The sequence below is a fragment of the Terrapene carolina genome, unplaced genomic scaffold (assembly GCF_002925995.2).
Source record: "Terrapene carolina triunguis isolate 2854851 unplaced genomic scaffold, T_m_triunguis-2.0 Scaffold235, whole genome shotgun sequence".
NCBI lineage: Eukaryota > Metazoa > Chordata > Testudines > Emydidae > Terrapene > Terrapene triunguis.
Window position 1 is genome coordinate 3,637,053 of NW_020664586.1, and position 24,017 is coordinate 3,661,069.

At 51.7% G+C, this 24,017-nt stretch overlaps 1 protein-coding gene across 1 annotated transcript in view; it reads right to left on the minus strand.

The window, feature by feature from the left end:
• Nucleotides 1-24,017, minus strand: part of CACNA2D2 (calcium voltage-gated channel auxiliary subunit alpha2delta 2) — a 585,144-nt gene that overhangs the window by 276,394 nt on the left and 284,733 nt on the right. The window lies entirely within an intron of this gene.

Genomic DNA, 24,017 nt, shown 5'->3' on the forward strand with positions numbered 1-24,017 from the left:
ACAGTTACTTATTGGCACACTTGAGAAATAGTCCAATAGACTCTTGTTTATAGCCCCCAAAGTGTGCAGTGAATTGATTGGCATTCTCACTTGTGAGAGAGACAGACCCTGATCCATTACTTTACCTCCTCTCTATCCGCATGTCTGTTATGGCCAGAAACAAATAGACAGGACAGCTAGCAGGAGTGACACAGCTCTGGGCTCCTTGGGAATAAGTAGCCCTCTCTTTAGTAGTCAGATATAAATTGTAATGAAGGTGGATTAAGTGGACCAGTTGGTTCATCTGATCTGAAAGGAACCCAAGAAGTGAAGAGGAAAAAAGTCTCTTCTGTGATCACTACAAAGCAGGATGTTTATGCAGTCTGTACTGGGACTTGCTACCTAAGACCTTCTAAATTCTTATTAATTATCTGTATCACATCAGGGAGCCAGGGTCCTCAGTGCTGCACATAGAATAAGAAGGTTATCCTTCCTCCAGGGAGTTCACAATCTACACGGCAAGATGCAGCAAGGGCAAGAGACAGACAAATGGGCAGAGGGGGTGGGAGGAGGATGTAGCCATCATAGGATGCATCGATCTCCGCTCACAATATCGCCAGTCTTAAGCGGAATCAAAACTCATGATTCCAGTCTCCAAAAATAAATCAGACTGGCTTAAAAAAATCACGAGATTTTTAAAGACCGATAAATGTAGGTTATTTTTCTTTGCTCTCTGGTTTTTGAGCCTTTCTTTTCAAGCTTATCTCCATAATTAAGGAAGGGCTAGAAATTTATTAAAAACCACCACCATCTTAAAATCAGATTTAATCACAGGACTCCAGGTGCTGGGACTTTAAGAACAACAATAAATATTGCGAGACATACAAAATCACAAAAGTTGGCAACACTGACTTGGAGGCCGCTACAGCTTCCTGTGGTGGGAAGTTCCACAGGCTCATCAACCACAGGTAAAAAAAACCCCAGTATTTCCTTCAATCCATTTCAGATGTGTTTCCTTTTAATTGAATCAGCCATTGTCTTGTTCTTGTGCTAAGACACTAAATCAGAGCACCCTAGTGACCGTCTCTGGACCACTTGTTATTTTATATGCCTTTGTCCCACATCCTCCTTCCCTTTTTACCATTTCCTCTTTAAGGCTCCGATTCAGTAAATCACTTAAGCACATGCTTACATTCCAGTGATGTCAGTGCTTTAAACTGAGCACATTCTTAAATGATTTGCTGAACAGGGGCCTAAACTATTTGTGTTTTCTCCTCATATTAAAGACTTTCTATGCCCCAGCCATTTAAATCAGTGTAATAGGGTTCTTTTGGGGGGGGGGTGTGTGTGTGTGATTTCATGTAATTAAAGACTGTGTCATAAGGCATATGCACAAAGGGACTGAATTAAGATGGCACAGGGCCACCTTAATTCTGGCATTACCAAACTTTTGAGCACTTGACTTTGCAACCTTTATAATGTCCTTTCAGTGCAGTTTTGTGTACTATGTACAGTGGGTGCCACTGAAAATCATGGTTGCTAGTTTGCAGCTCCTACGGTGCAATTTTTTCTCCTGAGTAGGGGAAGATACCATGGACTCTGCAGGTAACAGGAACAGTGTGCATTTAGTTTTTAATGGTAGCCAGTATATTATATACATATATAATTTAAGGATGGGAGGTGCAGGTGGTGAGCCTTGTACAATTCAGGACAGCATTAGAGATCTCTACAAATAGCTGCAGTCTCACTAGCTAGGATAATCATCATAAGGGGCACCAGCTTCAGGACATAAGACAATCAGGGTGAGTATGAAATTCCCCACCTTGGGCATACTAGTGCATAACTGTGTAGTATGGGGCAGTTTATACTTTCCTCAGAGACAGCTGTTATTGGCTCCAGACAGAGACAAGGTGCTGGACAAGAGGGAGTGCTGATGTGCTCCAAATGGCAACTCCTATGTTCCTAAACAGAGTGTGTTTAAACCCTGATGTCGAGGAATGGATAAAGTGCTCACGAAGTGCAAAGCTGGTAGAACTGGCTTGAGCCAGAACCAACTGAAGGAAACCTTGGTACAAGCTTTCCCCTGCAGCTCGGCCAATGCACCTCATTCCCAATCTGCAAACTTCCGCTACTCCGGCCCTGGGCATTCTCAGCAGCTCAACCCAACCTGCAACACCCAGCAACACCTTTGATACCACAGCTCTGCTAATCCATCCACTTCAACCCTGACCTGCAGTTCCCCCCGCTATCCCAGGCCCAGATTTCCTATACAGCTCTGCTGATGCCTCTTAGTCTTCACCTGCAGCCCTTCCCCTCCCCCGCTATACCTGCCTGTGATGGGGTGCACTCGCCCCGCACTGGACGGGGTTAATGCCACATTGTGGGCTGAGGAAGCCACGCCCCCTTCTCTCTACTGGGCATGCTCCAGGTGTACCAGTATAAAAGAGAGCGGCCCAGCTCAGTCAGGGAGGGCGCCAGGAGCTCCTGCTGAGGACAGGCTCCAGCCTGTGCCAGAGGGGAGCGGAGATGTGGACCACAGCCTCAGACCCCATGGAGCCCCAGAGTGCTGGGGGAACTAAGAGATCCCAACGCCTCCTGGACTACAACGCCTGAGACTGCGGTAGGAAGTGACCAGGGGTGGTGTCGGAGTGGTATCTCCCACCGAGGTAAGCTTGGCGTGTTTCGTGGGACTCCCCGCTGAGCTGGTAGCTGGTCATTCCACCGCTGGGTCAGCGGCCCCTGTGAACTCTGGCCAGTGGGTCACACTGCCCTGACAGTAGGGGCATGTTTCATGGACTCTGGCAGCTAGGTCGTACTGCCCCGAATGAATCATAGAATCATAGACTTTAAGGTCAGAAGGGACCATTATGATCATCTAGTCAGACCTCCTGCACAACGCAGGCCACAGAATCTCACCCACTCATTCCTGTAACAAACCCCTAACCTATATCTGAGCCACTGAAGTCCTCAAATCATGGTTTAAAGACTTCAAGGTGCAGAGAATCCTCCAGTAAGTGACCCGTGCCCCATGCTACAGAGGAAGGCAAAAAAACCCAGGTTCTCTGCCAATCTGCCCTGGGGGAAAATTCCTTCCCGACCCCAAATATGGCGATCAGCTAAACCCTGAACATGTGGGCAAGACCCACCAGCCAGACACCCAGGAAAGAATTCTCTGTAGTAACTCAGATCCCACCCCATCTAACATCCTATCACAAGCCATTGGGCATATTTACTGTTAATAGTCAAAGATCAATTAATTGCCAAAATTAGGCTATCCCATCATACCATCCCCTCCATAAACTTATCAAGCTTAGTCTTGAAGCCAGATATGTCTTTTGCCTCCAGTGCTCCCCTTGGCAGACTGTTCCAGAACTTCACTCCTCTGATGGTTAGAAATCTTCGTCTAATTTCAAGTCTAAACTTCCTGATGGCCAGTTTATATCAATTTGTTCTTGTGTCCACATAGGAACTGAGCTTAAATAATTCCTCTCCCTCCCTGGTATTTATTCCTCTGATGTATTTATAGAGAGCAATCATATCTCTCATATAGCCCTACTGCCTGGGCTCCCCGTAAGGCTCACGAAGATGGGGCCTGGGGACAATCCTGAGACCTTCCTCATCACATTTGAGTGGGTGGCCACCGTTGCACAATGGCCGGCAGGACACTGGGCTACCCTGCTAGCCTCTTATTTAATGGGGCCAGCCCAGGCAGCCTACCGTAACTTGGACCCCCAAGACGCCCTGGACTACGAAACAGTGAAGGCGGCCATACTTGACCAGACCGGCAGCAGTACAGAGACGTATCGGCAACATTTTTGTCAGGGACGGTATCCGATGGGGGCCAGGCCATGGGCGGTGGCTCAACATCTCCAGGACTACACTTGGCGATGGCTAGAGCCCAACAAGCAGTCTGGGGCACAGGTGGCAGAGATGGTCATCATGGAACAGTTCACTCAAATCCTCCCAGCCGGAGGGAAGGAGTGGGTGCGTAGACACCACCCCGTGACGCTTATGGAGGTAGTAACCCTGATGGAGGATTACTTGTCAGCGGAGACTACAGAACCCCAACCCCGCAAGGCGGTGAACCTGTGGGGAGAGGCCCAATAACCACGGGAAGGTCCCAGCTGACACCCACAGGAGAGCAACGACGCCCGTGGGGAACCCCAGGCAAACTCCCCAAACCAAATCAGAAATCACCTTCCTCCCGAGGCCCTATACGGCGGGAAGAGGTGCCACTCGGAGGGGTCAAGCCGAATCGGATAGGCACCCCACCCAGAGGACTGCAAGACCGCTGTTATGAGTGTGGTAAAGCAGGACATTTTCATCGGGATTGCCCGTACATGGACTGTAATTACAGGCAAGTCTGGGTTGCCAGCCCCTGGGCTCGGAAGAGGGGCCCAGGGAAACTAGGGGTCCCGCTGCTCATCGAAGGGGTTTCTACGACAGCATTGATTGACTCATGTTGTAGTCAAACCCTCGTCCGGGGTGACCTTGTGCCTAATTTGGAGCCAGATGGAACCCCTATTTATGTCCAATGTATCCATGGTGACCTACATTCATATGCCATGGCCCGGGTAATGCTGGTAATACGCAACCGAAGAGCCGACCACCTGGTGGGTATAACCCCGAGGCTCGCCTACCCAGTGATCCTAGGGCGAGACTGGCCGTGGTTCCGAGAACTGTTACAGGAGGCAGCCCTGGACCCCCCGACAGGAGAAGGCGAGGGCCAGGTACAGAGAGGGCTACTTGGGTGTGATCATGAGGATGAGGTCCCTGGGGAAGGGACCTCTAGACCCACCGAGACCCCAGTACCCCAACCGACGTCGATAGATTCCTCTTTCGAGGAGGCACAGGGAGAGCTGGAACAGGATGCTGATTTTATCCAGGAACAGTGCAAGGACCCCACACTTAAGCATGCCTGGGAACATGCCACCGAAGACCCCAAGGCCCACGCTTTGAGGTATGGTGGGATCGCCTCTATTGTCTGGTGGAGGAGCCCCAAACTCATGAAATACTCCGTCAATTGCTGGTTCCTCGAAGGCTGTGCCAGGGACTTTTGTACCTTGCCCATTCGGTGCCCTGGGCAGGGCATCTGGGAAGAGAAAAGACCCTCCAGTGGGTGGTGCGGCGATTCTTCTGGCCAGGGATTCACCAAGAGGTGAGAAATTACTGCGGGTCATGCCCAGAATGTCAATGGTAGGGCCTGAAAGGAGTACCCAAGGCACCCCTCATACCTCTTCCAGTAGTCGGAACTCCCTTTGAACAAATAGGACTCGACATGGTGGGCCCCAGAAAAGCGTGCTACAGGCCACCAATATATCCTTGTGATCATAGATTATGCTACCCGGTACCCAGAAGCGGTCCCATTATGGACGGCCACTGCCCCTAAGATAGCCACTGAACTCATCGAAGTCTTTTCCTGGGTAGGAATACCCCGCGAGATCTTGACAGACCAGGGAACTAATGTGACTTCCCGTTTGATCGCCGACCTTTGCCATCTTTTAGGCATATGAGCCTTGAGGTCATCCCTATACCACCCCTAGATGGATGGGTTGGTGAAGCGTTTTAATAAGACTTTGAAGAGTATGCTACGCAAATTGGTGGACGAGGATCAGCGACAGTGGGATACATTACTCCCAGCCTTGCTGTTCGCTATACGGGAGGTACCCCAAGCCTCCACGGGGTTCTCTCCATTTGAACGCTTATATGGAAGACAACCCCGAGGTATCCTCGACCTTCTGAAGGAGGGCTGGGAAGAACAAGAGACCCAGGGAAAGGGGGCCATCCATCATGTTCTACAGTTATGGGAGAGGTTGCAGAGATTGGGAACCTTTGCTAGAGAGAACCTGGAGTAGGCACAGCAGAGTCAGGCCCAACATTACAACAAGGGAGCCAGGTTGCGGAGCTTTGAACCCAGAGACCGGGTCCTGATCCTGTTGTCCTCACCTGAGTCCAAATTGTTGGCTAAGTGGCAAGGCCCTTTTGAAGTCACCCGGCGGATCGGCCTGGTTGACTATGAGGTTAAGCTGCCTGGCCGGCGACACGAAACACGCACATACCATGTAAATTTATTGAAGGCCTGGCGCAGTAGGGAGACGTTACTGATTACTCCCTACTGTCCCAAACCAGAGCTGGGACCCCTGGCAGATGAGTCCTTTGAAGATGGGCCAGTAACCATCGGAGCAGACCTTAATGTGAACCAGAAGGAACAACTCCAATGACTATTGCGGTTTTACCCAGAGGTCTTGTCAGCACGGCCCGGACGGACGTCTGTCACGAGTCATCATATCGCCACCCTGCCGGGACAGAAGTTATGCAACCCTCACCGGCCCCGCCTAAGAAGATGTGGGAGGCTGTTCGGAAGGAACTGGAGGTTATGCTAGACATGGGCATGACAGAAAAATCCCATAGCGAGTGGCGAAGCCCAACAGTCCTAGTCCCGAAACCAAATGGCTCCTTCCGATTCTGCATTGATTTTAGAAAGGTGAACAATATATCTCGGTTTGACGCCTGCCCAATGCCCCGGGTCGATGAACTCCTACAGAGGCGGGAGGGGCGGGGGGAGGGAGAGAAGGGGAAGGGAGCCAAATTCCTATCGAAGCTAGATCTTACTAAGGAATATTGGCAGATCCCCCTGACTCCGACCTCACGACCAAAGACGGCCTTCCCAACCCCTTTTGGCCTATACCAAATAGTGACCATGCCATTTGGGTTACATGGAGTGGTGGCCACCTTTCAGTGACTTATGGACCGGATATTGCAACCTCATGGACAGTACGCGGCGGCGTACATTGAGGACATTGTCGTAAACAGCACTAGCTGGGAAGACCACCTGGAACATCTTTCTAGGGTCCTACAGGCCTTAAAGGAGGCAGGACTGACAGCCAACCCAGCAAAATGTCATTTTGGGCAAGAGGAAGTAACCTCTCTCGGTTATACTGTCGGGGGCGGCAAGCTATCGCCCTTGGTCGACAAGGTACAAGCACTACAGGACTGGCCTGCGCCAATGACCAAGAAGCAGGTACAGCAATTTCTTGCCCTCGCTGGATATTACTGGCAGTTAATGACACAGTTTTGCAACTTTGGCAGCCCCCTTGACTGACCTAACAAAGAAGGCACAACCTCAGAAAGTCCAGTGGTCAAAGGAATGTGAGGCGGCCTTCCAGGCCTTAAAAGAGTGGTTGACACAAGAACTGGTCTTGGCCCATCCCAAATTCCAGAAACCTTTCATCCTACAGATGGATGCCTCTGAAGTAGGGATCGGCCCGGTGCTGTCTCAAGGTGAGGCTGGAGAAGAGCACCCTATATTATATTTGAGTCGGAAATTATTCCCCAGAGAAACTCGTTACTCAATTATAGAGAAAGAGGCATTAGCTGTCGAGTGGGGGGTAGACTCTCTAAGATATTACCTGCTAGGAAACACTTTCTGGCTGGTTACTGACCATGAGCCTCTATATTGGTTGCATAATAGGAAAGAGACCAACCCGCGGATAATGCAATGGTACCTATCCCTACAGCCATATGACTTCCAAGTGGTGCATCGCCCAGGTAAGGCACACGCTAATGCTGATTTCTTTTCTCAGCCAGAGGGGGAGGTAAGAGGCACCAAACTCCCGCCCGGTCCACTCTTAAAGAGGAGGGTGTGTGATGGGGCGCACTCGCCCCGCACCAGATGGAAAGGGGTTAATGCCACATTGTGGGCTGAGGAAGCCATGCCCCCTTCTCCCTACTGGGCATGCTCCAGGTGTACCAGTATAAAAAAGAGCAGCCCAGCTCAGTCAGGGAGGGACGCCGGTGGGGAAGGACGTGTGCCAGGAGCTTCTGCTGAGGACAGGCTCCAGCCTGTGCCAGAGGGGAGCGGAGACGTGGACCACAGCCTCAAACCCCAGTAGCCCATGGAGCCCCAGGGAGCGGTGCTGGGGAAAAAACGGTTACTTACCTCTCGTAACTGTTGTTCTTCGAGATGTGTTGCTCATGTCCATTCCAATAGGTGTGTGCGCACGCCGCATGCACAATCACCGGAAAGCTTTTCCCCTAGCGGTACCCATCGGGTCGGCTGTGGAGACCCCTAGAATGGCGCCTTTATGGCGGTGTATATGTCCCTGCTGACTCACCGCCTGCTCAGTTCCTTCTTGCCAGAATACTCTGACAGTGGGGAGGCGGATGGGATTTGGAATGGACATGAGCAACACATCTCGAAGAACAACAGTTATGAGAGGTAAGTAATTGTTTTTTCTTCGAGTGATTGCTCATGTGCATTCCAATAGGTCACTTCCCAGCAGTTACCCAGGGCGAGGGGTTGGAGTTCACCTGATCGCTGAGTGCAGGACTGCCCTACCAAAAACAGCATCATCCCTTGTCTGCTGGGTGATGATGTAGTGTGAAGCGAAGGTGTGGACTGAAGACCAGGTTGCCGCCTTGCAGATAGCCTGGATAGGGACCTGCACCAGGAATGCTGCAGATACCGCCTGCGCTCTGGTAGAGTGCGCCGTAAGCGGAGGGGCTGGAACTTTAGCCAGGTCATAGCAAGTCCTGATACAGGACGTGATCCATGACGAGATGCACTGTGATGAGATCGGGAACCCCCTCATTCTTTCTGCAATAGCAATAAAGAGCTGTGGTGATTTACGAAACGGCTTTGTGCGTTCAATGTAAAATGCCAAGGCATGTCTAACGTCCAAGGAATGGAACATGCGCTCCCTGTTAGTGGCATAGAGTTTAGGAAAGAACACAGGTAAAAATATATCTTGGTTCTCATGAAACTGGGATACAACCTTAGACAGGAACGCAGGGTGAGGGCGTAGCTGCACCTTGTCCTTATAAAATACCGTATAAGGAGGTTCGGAGGTCAGTGCTCTGAGCTCAGATACCCTTCTAGCGGAGGTTATAGCTACCATAAAGGCCACCTTCCAGGAGAAGTAGGACAGAGAGTGGGTAGCCATGGGCTCGAAGGGGGGCCCCCCCATGAGTGAGGACAGGACCAGGTTGAGGTCCCACTGGGGAACGGGCCGACGTACCGGGGGATAAAGTCTGTCCAGGCCCTTAAGAAACCTGCTCACCATGGGGATACCGAACACTGACCCCCCCCCGGCTGTTCCCGGGTGAAAGGCTGAAATGGCCACGAGGTGTACCCTCAGGGATGATATCGCTAACCCTTGGTGCTTGAGATATAAAAGATAGTCCAAAATAAGCGGAATTGTGGCTCAGTTCCCCTTTGTCGAGACCAAATGGAGAAACACTTCCACTTAGCCAGGTACGTGGCTCGAGTGGATGGTTTCCTACTTCACTGAGTCCGAGCACTGAAGCTCAAGAGGGTTCAGCCATGGAGTTTCCACGCCATGAGGTGGAGGGTCTCCAGGTTGGGGTGTTGCAGACGGCCGTGGTCCTGTGTGATTAGAGTCGGACAGAGAGGGAGCGCTACTGGTCTGTCCGCTGAGAGGTCCAGTAACAGTAAACCAGTGCTGGCGAGGCCACGCTGGCACTGTGAGGATCAAAGAAGCCCTGTCCTGATGAGTCTTGAAGAGCACTCTGTGTATGAGGGGGAATGGCGGGAACGTGTACAGCAGGTGATCCGTCAATGAAAAGTGAAAGGCATCCCCGGTGGAGCCTGGGCTGTGGTTCAGGAAGGAGCAGAACCTCTGGCACTTCCTGTTGCTCCGCGTCGTGAACAGGTCCATGTGGGGAGAGCCCCACCTCTGGAAAATCGAGTGAGCGATCGCCGGTCTGAGGGACCACTCATGTCCATGGAATGAGCGACTGAGGCGGTCGGCCAGCTTGTCCTGAGCCCCTGGAAGGTACAATGCCTGTAGGTGTATAGTGTGGGTGATGCAAAAGTCCCACAGCGCGAGGGCTTCCCGACATAGGGGAGAGAAGCGAGCACCACCCTGTTTGTTTATATAGAACATCGCTGCAGTATTGTCCGTGAGCACTGATACGCACATGCCCTGAAGGCGGGCCTGGACCGCTTGGCATGCCAGGCGAACTACCCTCAGCTCCCTTACGTTGATGTGCAGCGATAGCTCTGCATGGGACCAGAGGCCCTGGGTTCTGATATTGCCCAGATGTGCTCCCCAGTCGAGCGCCGAGGCGTCTGTGACCAGGGAGAGTGTAGGTTGGGGTTTGGCAAAGGGTACTCCTGCACAAACCAGCTGTGGTTGCAGGCACCAGTGGAGAGAGTCGAGAATCCGAGGTGGAGTTCAATGGGTCCCTGCCTGGTCTGTGCACTTGTGCTAACCACATCTGGAGGGGCCGAAGGCACAGCCTGGCGTGCTGTACCACGTATGTACAGACTGCCAGGTGCCCAATAGTTTCATACAATTTCTGGCCGTGGTTGTGGGAAAGCGGAGTCGGGTCTCGATAATGTCTGTGAGCGCTTTGAAATGCAGTTCCGGAAGGAATGCCCTCAGGTGCGTGGAGTCCAAGAGAGCGCCAACGAACTCTATTCTTTGTGTGGGGGTCAACATGGACTTGGGCTCGTTCAATATAAGACCCAGCCTGCAAAACGTAGCCTGGGTCAGGGACACGTGTTCTGCCGCCCCTGCTTGGGACTCAGCCTTGATGAGCCAGTCGTCCAGATACGGGAATACCTGCACCTGGCGCCTGTGGAGGAAGGCAGCCACGACCGCCATACACTTGGTGAACAACCGGGGGGCTGTCGAGAGGCCAAATGGGAGCACCCTGAACTGGTAGTGCTGGCCACTGACAACGAATCTGAGAAAGCGTTTGTGGGCTGGGATAATAGCAATGTGAAAGTATGCGTCCTTTAAGTCGAGGGTGGCGTACCAGTCTCCCAGATCCAGGGAGGGAATGATGGCGGCCAGAGAGACCATGCGAAACTTCACCTTCTTTATGAATGTGTTGAGGTCTCGTAGGTCCAGGATAGGCCGAAGCCCACCCTTGGCCTTGGGAATGAGGAAATAACAGGAGTAAAACCCCTTGCCCTTGAATTCCTGAGGAACCTCCTTTATTGCCCCTAGAGCTAGGAGCGATTGCACCTCCTGCAAAAGGAGTTGCTCGTGAGAGGGGTCCCTGAAGAGGGATAGGGAAGGGGGGTGGGAGGGCAGGAGGGAACAGAATTGGATAGAATATCCTGCCCCTACCGTGCTGAGGACCCAGCGGTCTGACGTGATCTGAGACCAAGCATGGTAGAAGCGGGAGAGTCGATTCACAAAGGGGAAGGAAGGATCCAAGATGGTGACTGGTGCACCGTCCTCGGGCGCATCTTCAAAAGTTAGGCTTGGGGACAGGGGGCTGTTTGGCTGAACCCTGGCCTTGGCCCGAGGAGGATTGCGGTGGACGCCTCCTATTATTCCTGCCCTTTCTCCTTGATGGATCTCGCCTAGGAGGCCCAGGGTAGAAGCAGACAGGGGCTGAGGCCTAAAGGGCTTTCCCTGAGGCGCTGAGGTGTGTAGCTCCAGAGACTTCAGAGTCGCGCGAGAGTCCTTTAGGCTATGCAGGCACATGTCCGTGTTTTGAGCGAACAGGCCCTCACAGTCAAAGGGGAGGTCCTGTATGGTGTTCTGGACCTCCAGTGGGATACTCGAAACCTGGAGCCACACACTGCGCCTCATTGCAATGATGGTGGCCATGGTACGAGCCGCAGAGTCCGCCGCGTCCAGTGCTGCCTGGAGGGCGGTCCTAGACACCACCCTACCCTCCTCAAGGAGAGCACCAAATTCCTTGCAAGAGTCAGCGGGGATTAACTCTTGGAACTTAGCCAATGAGCTCCAGGAATTAAAGGCGTATCGGCTAAGCACTGCCTGCTGATTCGCTACTTGAAGCTGGAGCCCACCAGTCCAATAGACTACTGCCAAAGAGATCCAGCTTCTTGGCGTCCCGTGACTTAGGTGCGGGGCCTGGCTGTCTTTGCCGCTCCTTGTGGTTTGCCACATCAACCACCAGAGTCCCCGGCTGGGGGTGGGTAAAAAGGTGCTCGTAGCCCTTTTGCGGCACAAAGTAGCGTCTCTTGACCCATTTAGCCGTTGGTGGTATAGAGGCCGGGGTTTGCCAGAGCACCTTCGTGGTGTTCTGAATTGTCCTTACAAGGGGCAAGGCCACTCTAGAAGGACCCTGGGGAGTGAGGATATCCACCATCGGATCCAAATCCTCCATAACCTCCTCTGCCTGGAGGTTAAGGTTAACTGCCACCCTCCGAAGCAGGTCTTGGTGGCCTTTGGTGTCCATTGGGGTAGAGGTGCCCACCACTGCCTCGTCTGGCGAGGAGGAGGAAGAGGTTCCCGGGACGGGGTCTTCCTGCCCCTCCAGTTCTCTGGAGATTGGGTCAGATACCTCAGAGCTCCCGACATCAGTGGAAGAGGGGCTGCGCTTGCCTGTCTCATACGGGGCCCCAGGGGCCCTAGGGGTGTAGCGTGCCAGCGACGTCGCTGATGGAGGGGACACGTGGGGCCAACACTACCGATACCAGCCTGGATCCCTGACCCTGAGCCTAGTGGTAGGCTCAAGGGGTATAAAACGGCCATTGTACTGGGCCCTGCCACTGGGGTGGCCAAGTGATGGCTGGTGCCGGTTGTTCCACTGGCCTACGGTGCCGGGATTGGTGCCGGGACCGGGAGCGGTGGTGGCTGCCTCGGGAGACGGAAGATTAGGCGTCCGACTCTGACGAGTATTCTGTACCCGACTACGGGGGAGTGGAGCCAGACGGTGCCAGCGAGCAGTACCGGGGAGAAGGAGATTGGCGCTGCAACATCATGGGCTTCCCCCGATGATGAATCAATGGCAGTGCCGCCAACGGTTACGCGACGGATGTCAGAGCCGTCCGTGGTGCCGGGCTCGATGCTGCAGTCAGTGCCGTCGCCGGTGCTACTGGCAGTACCTGAGTTTGCGAAGCTGGGCCCCGCACCTGTGGGGCCGGGTACTGCACCGTCATGGCAATGAGGTCTCGAGCCGCCTCATGTGTGTCCGGAGTAGAGTGGAGGTCAAACTCTTCCTCCAAATCGTCCCAGGTAGGGGAGTCCATTCTCGCCGGACTCAACGGCTCTGCCACTGGGGCCGTAGTCAACGGCGCCGGTTCTTGAGGACCAGACTGAGAGTGTCCCACCGGAGGACGCACCCCACTGGAATCCCTTCTTCTTGACAGGGGAACGTCCCTTGTCTGGTTTCTTTTTCTTATGGGGGACTGCGAACGGTGCTGCCTGATGGCACTGGCCTTGCAGGCCGGGGAGCGGTGCCGGTGCTCCCCGGCAGAGTCCTTCCTCGGTGCCGGGATCCCACACCGAGGAAGCTGGTGTCAGCTCTGGCTGTGGCTGAAGGGCCGACTCCATCAGGAGGAGCTTCAGACGATAGACTCGCTCCCTCTTAGTCCTGGGTCTGAAGCTCCTGCAAATTGGGCACTTATCTGATGGCCCTCCCAGAGGCACTTGAAACAGGCGGCGTGCAGATCACTTGTGGGCATAGGTTTCGCGCACCTCTCGCATGCCTTAAACCCTGCGACCGAGGCATGCCCCGGCGCCAAGGAGAGTAGAACGGGGGGAAGCCCCCCAAAGTAAGCTAAACTAATCTACAACTATTAACAACTAACTAACTAACGACTATTTACACAAAAACAAGGGAACCACTAGGTAAGGCACTTGCAGATGCAAGAGACTGGGCTGTTCCAAAGACCGTCACGGGCGATAAGAAGGAACTGAGCAGGCGGCGGGTCGGCAGGGACATATATACACCACCATAAAGGCGCCACTCTATGGGTCTTCACAGCCGACCCGACGGGTACCGCTAGGGAAAAAGCTTTCCGGCGACTGTGCATGCGGCACGCACACACCTATTGGAATGCACATGAGCAATCACTTGAAGAAGAACTAAGAGATCCCAATGCCTCCTGGACAATAATGCCTGAGACTGTGTTAGGAAGTGACCTGGGGCAGTGTCGGAGTGATATCTCCCACTAAGGTAAGATCGGCGTGTTTCGGTGGGACTCCCTGCTGAGCTGGTAGCTGGTTGTTTCACCGCTACTAGGGCTCTCCTGCCAGCAGCCACCGTGAACTCTGGCCATTGGGCCACACCACCCTGACAATAGGGGCGTGTTTCATGGACTGCGGCTGCTAGGCCGTACTACCCCGAACGAGTGGGGCGTTTGCATAGACTCTGGCCATTGGGCCGCACTGCCCTGGTAGTAGGTGCGTGTTTCATGGACTCTGGCCAGTAGGCTGTACTAGCCCCAGAAGAGGGAAGATTGGAGTAGTGGGCACTGCCGGAGGGCAGTGTCCTGAAGAGGACACCGCGGCACAGAGAACGACGCGTGTCCTGGTGGTGGAGACAATACAGCCGAGCAGACAACAGGCAAGACATCACCTGCGGAGGACGCCCCACAGCTGAATGAGCTAATTCCTGGAGCAACCAGCAGGAGGTGCCACAGTGGTGAACTCAACCCGTTACACTGCCCTTATACTGTCGTGAGCAGTGTCTGCCAATAATGGTGTACTGGGTGGTGGGTTATTCTTTTCATCTGTCCCAATGGAGACAAGGATAAACCAATCACATTAATTTTTACTTGCAACTGAAATCCAGGATTTGAATTCAAGTCTCCAGAGGCTGGGAGAGTGGCCAGCTCATCTGTGGTGGCACCTCGCTTCCTCTTAACTCTCTTCTCTGAAGAGCAGATGAATGGTGCTGAGAACAGGATTCCCATGGTGCTATATGTGGCTATTCAGAACATCCACACTAATGCCAAATGAGTTCATCATGAATAATATTATCGCAATCAATACAGCTACAGGATTATTGGTAATCCTTAATAACGATTAGACCATTATTTTTAAAGTGTTACCGATCAATCAGTCCATCTCAAGGGGCGCCCCATGCACAGACTGCAAGACACCTGGGAGGCAAGCAGTGAGCTAGAGAGACCAGGGAATGAGGCTGGCGCTGCTGACAGCCATGCAGAGAGAGATCTAGCGCTGGGCAGATGACACATGTGAGGGGGACCGGGGCAGGAAGGGGAGAGGGGTTGCCAGTGCCACAGAGCTGATCTGCAGAGAGAGCAGACAATTAATGGAGAGCGACACATAGCACCTTCCAAGACTGTAGGTGGAGAAGGAGCAGCACAGGGTAGAAAGGAACAAGAGCAGAGAGAATTAAAAAAGAAACCACAGAACTCAGGGACATAGGGCCCCAGAGACTGCACCCACCAGAGCCCAATCCAGGCGGCACAGAAATCCAGTTCAGGTCTCCTCCATACAATGGCTGCAGTTGGAGCCCATTGAGGGTACTATAAGAATCCAGTTCCAGTCTCCCCCACAGTGGCATTCTATCCAAAGCCCATATATAAGAGGAACAGGAATCCAGGTTAAGTTTTTCCATTGCCTTTGGCAGCACCCAGAGTCCATTCCAGGAGGTGCAGAAAACAAGGCCAGGTTCCTCTACTCATGGGGGGCTGCACACAGGTTGCACTCCAAATACATCATAAAAATACACCCTAACACCTCTTGCTTTCCAGTGTAAACAGAGCCAGCCTGTGCCAGAAGGAGGCAAACACACAGACAACAGGTTGAGGATAATACAAACATCTCTGGATTGCTCTGGGACATACCTAACAAACAGCACAGTCAAACAACACATGTATAAAGCATCTATCATTTGGCTGTATCCCCAAAGGCTTGACAAAGTACAAGCCGAAGAAGGAAGAGAATTTCCTTTCTTGTCCCGGGAGTGAGGACGCCCTGGGAAATGTTCAGCTTTGGGGGTATGAACATCTTGGCCACTGTTGTTCACCCAGGTAAATGGCTTGATTTTCTTGTATGTACAATATGGAGGCAAACACTAACCCAAGTCAGACGTGGCTATTCCCTTCGCAAAGTGCTTCCTCACTACAGTGAACACATGCAGCCAAAACCCATACACTTGGATTTTCAGAGGTGCCCAAATCCCACTGACACAACATAGGAGTTGGGCACTGTCAGGAGACCCATGGGAAGAGCTGCACTGGGGAAGACATCTGCAGCATACATAAGTTTCATTGCTCCTGCAAAACCCAGGGACTCTGCTACATATTCCTGTGCACCATCTCCTGGCACTTAACTACTTACATATGTACAGGCACCTAATTCCCTTAGGCCCCTTTGAAAAATCTCGCTGTTGTCTACAGAGAGGTTTATGCCCTCCACATACAGACCAGAGGAGATCACAGCTAATGGGGCAGGCAAATGGAACTGTCCTCTGAAAATGGATCAAAATTCCCTTAGAAATAGCACTTGGTGCACAGGAAATGCCTGGTTCCTAGTAGAGCTGAGGGCGTAGAATTGCATGGGATGCTCACTTCCTTCCTCACACCAGTAAGAGCCTTTGAAGTGACAGCCAAGGCTGAGCTGCCCACTGTCTTCCCAGTGGCCAGCCCCAAGCACTGCCCCAAGTCGTGGTAGGTGCTTTCATTAGCACCACCATGATGCCCTGGCAGGTCCGGCACACCTAGAGAGCAAAACTATCAATTGCAATGCTCAAATAACAATGAAAAGAATATTAGAGGCTTTAAAAATGGGAACATGCTGGCATGAAATATCTCCCAATTCACCCAAATTAAAGGGCTCAATTTTCAGCATGCAAATATGCATTGCCTTCCCTGACCCCTGTGCTGGAAGGAGCAGAATTAATTTTTTTCCCAAGAGAGTTGCTAAAGGACTAAGTATTGGATATTTAGAAACTAACAATCTTGATTTAAATGAGTCCTGCAGGTCATAAAAGGTCAGTAATAGACTTGGGATTTACTGATCTTTCCAGTTTCCCATGGCTGCAGGTAGCTGGGTGCTAAAGAATCGATGTGTCAGATTTGGGAGGGTGGAGGGGCCGCATAGTTATTTACTGCATCCTGCCTTCTTTTTTATTCTGCACACTCCTCCTCTCATCACCTGGGCGAATCCAGCCTGAGCTTTCTATTCAGAGACAGAGCTCCAAGTCAGGCCAGGATTAGGACATATCAGGGAAAGCAGTGACTCAGAACTTTCAGACAATGACAAATGGAAGCCGCTAAGTTTCTAGAATTGCACAGAAACTCTACTGGAGCTGAGCAGGCTCTCTCGTTGGAAGGCCCAGAAAGGAAAGGAGGGTAATCCACACGTGCTCTGATGCAATTGACCCAAGATGAGAATCCAAGCCAGCTGCAGAGCCCCAGTTGCCCTCTTCCTCTTTTCACCCTGTGATGATGCATCTGTCTTGCTTAAGAATTACTCCTGACAGAATTCTGCGCTCTTGTGGGGGCACAGAATTCATATGGTCCACATATTTCTGTGCCCCCCATGCAGAAAAATGCAAAAGAAATCTTTGGGGGGGACACGTGCCTCTTCCCTGGCAGCCCAGGCAGAGCTGGAACAGTCTCAGAGAGGCAAATCATTGTGGGGGGAGGGGTCTGGGCCTGCGGGAGAGATGTTGATCACCATCAGGGGGCAGGGCTGGGCGTGCGTGCCAACAAGCGAGAGAGACTCTGTCCCTCTCACTTGCTACTGTGGCTCACCGGAGTGTGGAGGGGTAGGTCTTTTTATTATGCATGAAGCAGGCCCTGTCCCTGAGGCAGAAATGTAGCAGCCTACCTGCATAGTAACATTGTTAATGTTCCTATTGTTAGTTAACTGTTCCCATTCTCCGTCAATTCCCCCAGCAACATAAAACATGTAAAAGTTTTAAGGCCCCTACATTGCCAGAGTGATGTAAAGCCTTATAAATGACAGTAAGGGAATCAGCTAGGAAGATCTATGTGCTCTCTCACTTTTTTTTCCTGTGCCAAAGTGGCACAATGGGGTTAGATTACAGCTCAGGATTTATTTTACTTACACATTAAAAAAAAAAAAAAAAAAGACTTTGAGGGCAAATAAAACATTTACCAAGCAGTCAATAAAATGTCAGGACAATCAGAAGCAAGCACTTCCCAAAGTACCCAGCCAGGTCCAGGACAATGATTAGCAAAACTGTCTGACTTTCATGTGTGAAAGTCTGAGCAATTTAAAATGACATTCTATTTTTTTTGCTGTTTGGTGTTCCGTAATGTAATTTGAATGAAAATCCAGGATCATAATTAGAATGCAGCGTATTAGTTATCAAGTGTTTGTAACTTAACTTTCATGTGTTTAGGAAATGCTGAATTGTCATTGTAGTTTAAATAAATTACCAAAACAATTGAAACAGGTGTGATTATATTACATTATTTTGACAAATAAAATATGCAGAATTTTGAATTTTTTGGCACAGAATCCCCCCAGAAGTAAGGAATACAGCCCTTACCCCAAGCCAGGTGGTGAGAGCACCAAAGGGATCACAACATCCCCATGTAATGCACAAATTTTGTTGCACAAGGGCTGCAAGGAAGCCACCACCGCTTCTGTGCTGAGGCTTATTGTCACACTGAGCTGATGGGTCTCTTGCCCCAACCCAGCTCCTGTTGCAGTCAAGGCTAAAACTGTGCCAGCCTCTCAACCAGTGGTTAGTTCCCATATGAAGGGAAGAGGGGAGGGTCTTTCCCACTTGCTTTCTCTGCAGGGGGAGCTCACAAGTTCTAGGTGGAAATGTTTTAACGAGTTGCTTTCTTTCCAGCCTCACATCCACATGACAGCCGCATGACTTCTCTATGTCTCTGCCGCCCTCTCTTTCCCTGCCACGTGCTGGCAATGCAAATTAAGAGGCTGGGCAAGACAACCATCTGGACCATCTGGTACAGCCAGCATTTCCTTGTGGCCCCAGACGTTGAATGGTCTCAATCAGAAACACGGTTGTCAATTCACAGAGCAGACAAGTGCTGTCTCGGGCCCCAGTCCAGCCTAGTCGGCAAAACACTTCAGCACATGCTTAAGACTCAAGGGAACTTAAGTGTGTGTTTAAGTGCTTTGCTGATCATAAGAACTAGCTGAACTAGAGCCCTGGTGAGAGTTACAAGCAAGAGGGCTTTAAAACGGGGAAAGGGCAGTGCAGAGAGACGGGCAAAAACTCTCCTGCTCTGCTTGGATTAACTCTGGTGACTTTCATATGCTTAGAGAGTAGGGCTGGCTCCTCTGCAACTTGTCCTGTGAGACAAACAACCACAACACGTATACAGTGCTTTGACTCTCATCCTCCCCCTCCCCCCCGGTGTCCCGTGCTTTAGGAATGGGCTCCACACACACCTTCTTCCGCAGGCATGTCCCGCTCTAACTGGGGCACGGCCCCCCTATCACTTTGCCTCCCTCACAGTCGACTAGGAGGTCTCCCAGCCATGCAGTGACAAGACCCAGCCTAGCTTTGCCTGGCCGAGTTCCCAACCTGAGGACGGAGGATTGGGCTTTATAACCCATGATTCTCGGCCTGCGGGGAGTATCTGCAGCCTCGCTGAAAAGGGACGCCATAGGGCAGCCTCTGTAGTCCAGGAGCCATGGGGCAGGGGTAAGCTGGCCTCAGGACTCTGACAATGAAGGTTACTGCTGAATATTTAAATAGTGACTTCCTTCCAATGGTTCACCCGGGCACCGGGCATCAGGGGCAGCTCCAGTTCTCCCCACATGGAGCTACCATACTGATTTTAATCAACAGCCTCCTGCTTCCACTGAGGGTGGCATTTCCAAAGCACTTCTTGGTAGGGCCTGATCCTGAGCAAATCCTTGAAGCCAACAGGAGCTGAGGCCCTTTAGTCCCAGTGCTGAGCACTTGGCAGGATTGGGTCCTTGGGCAGCTTTCAGGATGGTGTGCAAAGCAGAAGAGGTGGTGGCCCTTTCCCTGCCTTCTCTCCCCATGACTCTGCATGGACAAGAACTTTCCTTCCAGCTCCAGAAGGCTGCGACTTCCCGCAGCGCTTACCAAAGTTACTGTGATGGAGAGACACTAAGGGTATATCTACACCGCATTCGGGAGAGGTGACTGCAACATGGACCATGGCCGCTTGAATATGTATCCAGAGCCCAGGGCGGCTGGCCTGTGCAGTCACTGCTCTTGTTACTCAAGCGAGCTTTGATCTAGTTCTACGTACATGCGCTGTAATCACACCTCCCAACTGCAGCGTTGATAGATCCTAAGCTGCTCTCAGTTTCCTGCTGTCACAGGAGTATGCGGAAGCATACTGTGCCTACATGTTAGGCTGTGCGCCGCCAGGCCCAGCCCTGCCAGGTGACTTTACCACAAAAGAGACCAATGTGCAGACAACCAGCTCGGATGGGACAAATTCACCCCTGGTAGAACCCCCCTGGCCAGAGCTACACCCCACTGCCTCCAGGACCCCTAAGCAGCCAATGCCAACTCATTTAAACTCTGGCTCTCATATTAAAATCGAGACAGTTGATCGTTACAATCCCAATTCCCTCTCATTATCTCACTGGCAACTTAAGGCACCAGGAACTGCTGAGAAGTCGGAATTAAGGTTGACCCAGAAGACAGAGACATTTACATCATTGTCAGTGGAAGCCATTAGGGATGGCTGTACCCTGACAAGTTCAGCCTGGTTGACTTAGCTAACAGCAGCAATCTGCCTGGGAATTGATGAGGCTCGGGCTTAGTTCTGCTAGAGCAGCACCGTAGCTAACGTCACTGGGCTGGCCCGAGGGAGGCAGGAGTGAAGAGAGATCCAGGTGGGTTGGCATTATTTCTTGCCAACCTGCTGATGCACACCCTAGACCTGCCTTTACATACAAATTGCTGCTGCTCTCATTTTAGAGCCTCTCATTGTCTTTGGGGGGGAAAAACATTCTTCTCTGTTCATTTCAATACAGATCGGAGGCCCCTATGCCTCCTTTGTACCCTCTTCCCCCATGCACCTATTGCCTGAGATCTCTCCTAGGTTCTTTCCCCTACCCATGAATGTTATCTTCATTATTTCCTCCCCAGTCATCTCCCCCAACTCAATTTACTTCCCTCTTTTCCTTTCCTCCTCCCTTCTTCATGTGCTGCTTTCTCCCCAGTGCCCCTTCCCCATCCCATCCACTCTCTCTTCTCCAAGATCATTGTGCGGTGACCTTTGAAACTGGCTCAAAGCTTTCTCAAGTTCCCCTTTACTGCCCACAGGTGGCTGACGAGAATGAGGCAGACCCAATGTGCTCTCAGATGTTCATAAGTTTCACTGGGAAGGCTGCTGAGCAGACGGCACTAAGGTACTTGAGCTGGGTGCAGGCAGACAGAATGCAGGTTCAAGGCAAATAACCCGTCACAGGAAGCCAGGTCAATGAGAGTAACAGCAGAAATATTGTCTCCTCTGGCTCCAGCCCCTTTCATTAAGCTACAGGAAGCAAAGAGGCTGCACCCGTAACAACGGCAATCAGAAAATCCTGTGTATGCAGCCTGATGCAGGGAGGGAAAGAGGGAAGGATTTAGAAAGAGCAGAGGGCAGTGGTGGAAGGAATTGCTCTAGAAAGAACAGATGCACCTTGGGGCCAGAAGAGGCGCTGTTCCATATAGAAACACGTGCCAGAGGGTCTCAGACCACAGTGCTGCACTCTCAGATCAGGCCTAGACTAGACAGGAGCAGGCATCTAGGTTAGGCCTTCTACTCAAAGCACAGCAGGAAAACTGATGGGAAAGCAGCGACTGAACTAAGGGCTGCTGGATCTAAAAGTAAGAGCCAGTCACAGCTGCTTGAGCTAACAGACCAGCTCCATTAATTGGAAGGCAGCCATAGACTCATAACCCTTACACACGGCCAGACTGCTAAAGGGGAAAAGAGACCCACACCCCATTCCGGGCTCCATCCTTCTTCCTTGGACCCAACACATCATGACATTGACGCAGAAAGAACATGGATCATCTCAGGCCGGGATCTGACTTGGGTCTGGCTCTTGGTCCCTTGGTCAAGCAGGGCCAGGCTGGGGGCAGGATGTTTTCATTTGAATCCAAACGTGTGGGACACCCTCCTGGAAGGGGATCTCTCACCGGCTGCTTCAGGGATTGAGGCCTGTCCTGTGCCCTTGGACAGGCTTCCCTTCCTCAGATTTGCACATCCACATGTGCTTCCACCAGCTCCAGTGGTTTCCCCATCCCCTTTCATCCCTACTCTGGAATTAAATTGAGACTGGGTCCCTTCCATTTGCATGTACTCGACTCGCAAGGCTGGGGTATGGCAACTGGCCTGAGGGCTACTGAGTTTGGTCTTGTGGGCTAGGTTCCCTGTGTAGGCTGGCTGCCTCCGTCTGAATTGCAGCGTTTTGTGTTGGCTTTACTGGGTGGCACTTTGATGCTCATTGGCCAGAGCCTTTTCAATGTGGTAAATAAATGTATTCATAACCCCCTGAAACCAAGATCCAAAAACCATGGGAAGAAAAGAGGAAATACGGTCCAAGCCTGATTTAAAGGTGACCTGAAATGGGGAGTACATGGCTTTGTGCTCTTCCCTATTTCTTTAGGAGGCCCGAAGGAGGCCTGAAAGGGTTTGTTCTGCTTGCTGTTTTACATTAGAAATCAGGCCTAGTCTACCCTCTTCTTCCTGGAAGACTTTATAGACAGCTGGAGAGCAGGGATGGCACCATCACAGCTACCAAGGAAATGAAACCTCAGACTGTGCGTAGAGGGGATATTTGTTTCGACTGTATCAACTGTTGATACTTGTTTTTGCAAAGCTGTAATGTAACTCTGTTCTGATTCCTTTAATCGCCCTTATGAGCGCCTTCCAGAAGTGCACTAAACTCAAGTGCCTGAGCGAACCGTTGGATGAAGAGGTTGTTGCTGAAGATTAAATACCCCTTCAAATAAAGGGCCAAGTCGGCTTCCAGCGCACATGTCCGAGTCCGCCACCAAAACCAGGCAGCAGACGTGAGATTCCTGATGTGGCCGAGGTAAAATAAAAAGAACAAGCAGAAAAAAGGAACTGGGACGTTGGGGGGGTGGGGACCTAGAACTTTGCTGCACTTCCTTTTCCATCATAAAGAACCGAACAGGACACAAAACCTACTCCCTTCCCTGTACAGGTCACCTTTAAGTCAGGGCCTTTCCCAGCAGCTTGGGAAAGAAAAAGCACCTCCACAGCGAGCTTGGCTGGCCAGCCTGTGTGAGCCCTGCTTTGCAGTTAGGGCAGATGGATTCACCTGGATAAAGGACTTTTCCTCCTCCCAGTCCAGAATCTGCCTCTGCAGTGATGCCAGTGAGTCAGAGCCTCAGTTAATGGAAGTCGGTGCAATTCCCCTGAAGTCAGTACAGCAACGCTGATTTACAGCAGCTGAGAATCTGGCCATACTCCTCTGCCTGTGACATCACAGCCTGTTGCCATGTGAGCAATTGTGATGTCAAAACTCCAGTGTTATTGATCCCAGCAGCACCCTTCCTTCCTAGCAGGCTTGGGAGGAGAGTCCTCCCCTTTTTGTATAGCCACAAATGTTTTTGGACAATTAGAGAGCGTCGTAAGAGTATGCATCATAAAGCGAGTCTCTGGTTAATTGATTTCTGTTCAAGTCAGAGGAAGCTTGTCCTCAGCAAGCAGGAAAGTCCCTCTTCAAACGAGCCCAAACGGATCACTGATGTATACACAACAGGAATCAGACTCTCTTAAGAGGACATTATGGGGGATTACAGACCAGTCTGGCACAACATCCCAGCTCCTCCAGAGAGGGTATTACCAGGTGTTACAGAGTTTAGCAAGTAATATGCCTTTGCCGTTACTTGCCAAGCCAGTCCACAATCCCCAATAATGCCCTCTCTGGAGGGGCTGGCACCTCTTGCCAAGCTGGTCTGTAATCCCCCATAATGACCTCACTAGAGACTCTGGCTTTACAGAATTCCTGATGATGTTCTTGCAGTCAGTAAGTCCCTGTGTGGCTCTGGACATTGTGGGAAACAGCTCATGGCCTCAGGACAGATACTGAGCATCCTATGGCTCCCGCTTGTGCCACTGAATACACTCTGGGACCAGGGCTGGGAGCCACAGTGCCCTAAGACCCTCGCTCTCCACGTCTTGGGAGACAACTCTGAACACCAGGTGCTTAGGGGGAGCCCCCAGGCTAGTCCCCATTCACAGGAAAATGCAATTCGTGCCTTTGAGACATGTAACTTGGCAAGACTGGGAATCTCCACTGAGGCCAAGTCCCGTGGCTGGGAGTCCTGGAAGGAGATGGCTCTGTGGGCTGCGCTGCCATGGTGGGGAGGGAAGGGACTTGCTG